Raw genomic sequence first — 3,297 nt, forward strand, 5'->3', positions numbered from 1 at the left:
TGGTTTATACTGGTTTAGACCGGTCCGAACTGATCCAGACTGGTCCCTACTGGTCCAAACTGATCCATACTGGTCTGAACTGGTCCATACTGGTCCCTACCGGTCCATACTGGTCCCTACTGGTTTCAAACTGCTCCAAACTGGTCCATATTGGTCCCTACTGGTCCATACTGGTCCCTACAGGTCTATACTGATCCATACCGGTCTATACTGGTCCAAACTGGTCCAAACCGATCCATACTGGTCCAAACTGGTCCCTACTGGTCCATACTGGGAGGAGTCTCCAAGAACCCGCTGTAGGTCCTAATGGGTGGCAGGGATCCCATACTGGTTTATACTGGTCCATACTGGTTTATACTGGTCCATACTGGTCTATACCGGTCCGTACTGGTCCATACTGGCCCATACTGGTCCGTACTGGTCTGTACTGGTCCATACTGGGAGGAGTCCCCACGGATCTGCTGTAGGTCCTAATGGGTGGCAGAGACCCCATACTGGTTTCTACTGGTTTCTACTGGTTTAGACCAGTCTAAACTGATCCAAAGTGATCCAAACTGGTCCATACTGGTCCATACTGGTTTGTACTGGTCCATACTGGTCCATACTGGTCCATACTGGGAGAAGTCCCCAGGGACCCGCTAATGGTCCTAATGGGGGGCGGAGACCCCATACTGGTTTATACTGGTTTGTACTGGTTTTTACTGGTCTTTACTGGTGTATACTGGTCTGTACTGATCCAAACTGGTCCATACTGGTCCGTACTTGTCCATACTGGTCCATACTGGTCCAAACTGGTTTTTACTGGTTTCTACTGGTTCATGCTGGTTTAGACCGGTCTGTACTGGTCCATACTGGTCCGTACTGGTCCAAACTGGTCCAGTCTGGTCCAATCTGGTCCATACTGATCCATACTGGTCCAAACTGGTTCATACTGGTCCAAACTGGTTTCTCCTGGTTTCTACTGGTTTCTACTGGTTCATACTGGTTTAGACCGGTCTGAACTGATCCAAACTGGTCCCTACTGGTCCGTACTGGTCCGTACTGGTCCATACTGGTCCATACTGGGAGGAGTCTCCAAGGATCTGCTATAGAACTTAATGGGTGGCAGAGACCCTGTACTGGTTTCTACTGGTTTCTACTGGTTTAGACCGGTCTAAACTGATCCAAACTGATCCCTACTGGTCCATACTGGTCCATACTGGGAGGAGTCTCCAAGAACCCACTGTAGGTCCTAATGGGGGGTGGAGACCCTGTACTGGTTCATACTGGTTTGTACTGGTTTGTACTGGTTCAGACTGGTCTAAACTGATCCAAATTGGTCTCTACTGGTCCAAACTGGTCCGTACTGGTCCATACTGGTCCAAACTGGTCCATACTGGAAGGAGTCCCCAAGGATCTGCTATAGAACTTAATGGGTGGCAGAGACCCCATACTGGTTTATACTGGTTTCTACTGGTCTATGCTGGTCTATACTGGTCCATACTGGTCCATACTGGGAGGAGTCCCCAAGGACCTGCTGTAGGCCATAATGTGTGGCAGAGACCCTATACTGGTTTGTACTGGTTTATACTGGTTCATACTGGTTTAGACCGGTCTAAACTGATCCAAACTGATCCAAACTGGTCCATACTGGTCCATACTGGTCCATACTGGGAGGAGTCTCCAAGAACCTGCTGTAGGTCCTAATGGGGGGTGGAGACCCTGTACTGGTTCATACTGGTTTGTACTGGTTCATACTGGTTTCTACTGGTTTAGACTGGTCTAAACTGACCCAAACTGGTCTCTACTGGTCCAAACTGGTCCGTACTGGTCCATACTGGTTCATACTGGGATGAGTCCCCAAGGATCTGCTATAGAACTTAATGGGTGGCAGAGACCCTGTACTGGTTTCTACTGGTTTCTACTGGTTTGTACTGGTTTAGACCGGTCTAAACTGATCCAAACTGATCCCTACTGGTCCGTACTGGTCCATACTGGTCCAAACTGGTCCATACTGGTCCAAACTGGTCCATACTGGGAGGAGTTCCCAAGGACCCGCTGTAGGTCCTAATGCGAGGTGGAGACCCTGTACTGGTTCATACTAGTTTTTACTGGTTCATACTGGTTTATACTGGTTTAGACTGGTCTAAACTGATCCAAACTGGTCTCTACTGGTCCATACTGGTCCGTACTGGTCCATACTGGTCCATACTGGGATGAGTCCCCAAGGATCTGCTATAGAACTTAATGGGTGGCAGAGACCCTGTACTGGTTTCTACTGGTTTCTACTGGTTTAGACCGGTCTAAACTGATCCAAACTGATCCCTACTGGTCCATACTGGTCCATACTGGGAGGAGTCTCCAAGAACCCGCTGTAGGTCCTAATGGGGGGTGGAGACCCTGTACTGGTTCATACTGGTTTGTACTGGTTTAGACTGGTCTAAACTGACCCAAACTGGTCTCTACTTGTCCAAACTGGTCCGTACTGGTCCATACTGATCTGTACTGGTCCGTACTGGTCCATACTGGTCTGTACTGGTCCATACTGGAAGGAGTCTCCAAGGATCTGCTATAGAACTTAATGGGTGGCGGAGACCCTGTACTGGTTTCTACTGGTTTCTACTGGTTTTTACTGGTTTAGACTGGTTTAGACCGGTCTAAACTGATCCAAACTGATCCCTACTGGTCCATACTGGTCCATACTGGGAGGAATCCCCAAGGGTCTGCTTTAGGACTTAATGGGGGGCAGAGACCCTGTACTGGTTTCTACTGGTTTCTACTGGTTTATACTGGTTTCTACTGGTTTAGACCGGTCTAAACTGATCCAAACTGGTCCATACTGGTCCATACTGGTCCATACTGGGAGGAGTCTCCAAGAACCTGCTGTAGGTACTAATGGGGGGTGGAGACCCTGTACTGGTTCATACTGATTTATACTGGTCTCTACTGGTTTAGACTGGTCTAAACTGATCCAAACTGGTCTCTACTGGTCCATACTGGTCCGTACTGGTCCGTACTGGTCCATACTGGTCTGTACTGGTCCATACTGGGAGGAGTCCCCAAGGACCTGCTATAGGCCATAATGTGTGGCAGAGACCCTATACTGGTTTGTACTGGTTTCTACTGGTTTGTACTGGTTTAGACCGGTCTAAACTGATCCAAACTGATCCCTACTGGTCCATACTGGTCCATACTGGGAGGAGTCTCCAAGAACCTGCTGTAGCTCCTAATGGGGGGTGGAGACCCTGTACTGGTTCATACTGGTTTGTACTGGTTCATACTGGTTTCTACTGGTTTAGACTGGTCTAAACTGACCCA

At 48.8% G+C, this 3,297-nt stretch overlaps 1 long non-coding RNA gene across 2 annotated transcripts; it reads right to left on the reverse strand.

Moving 5' to 3' along the window:
* Positions 1-892: 892 nt before the first annotated feature.
* LOC116438946 lies at positions 893-3,025 on the reverse strand. Of its 2 annotated transcripts, none has more exons than XR_004238003.1 (3): positions 2,987-3,025; positions 2,430-2,514; positions 893-1,041 (listed from the first exon to the last, which is right to left on the reverse strand). It is a non-coding gene; the product is annotated as an uncharacterized LOC116438946 (long non-coding RNA). The 2 variants fall into 2 exon arrangements; XR_004238005.1 differs by having other exon boundaries at positions 2,430-2,509; positions 2,957-3,009.
* Positions 3,026-3,297: the final 272 nt, after the last annotated feature.

The sequence above is a fragment of the Corvus moneduloides genome, unplaced genomic scaffold (assembly GCF_009650955.1).
Source record: "Corvus moneduloides isolate bCorMon1 unplaced genomic scaffold, bCorMon1.pri scaffold_194_arrow_ctg1, whole genome shotgun sequence".
NCBI classification, from domain to species: Eukaryota; Metazoa; Chordata; class Aves; order Passeriformes; family Corvidae; genus Corvus; species Corvus moneduloides.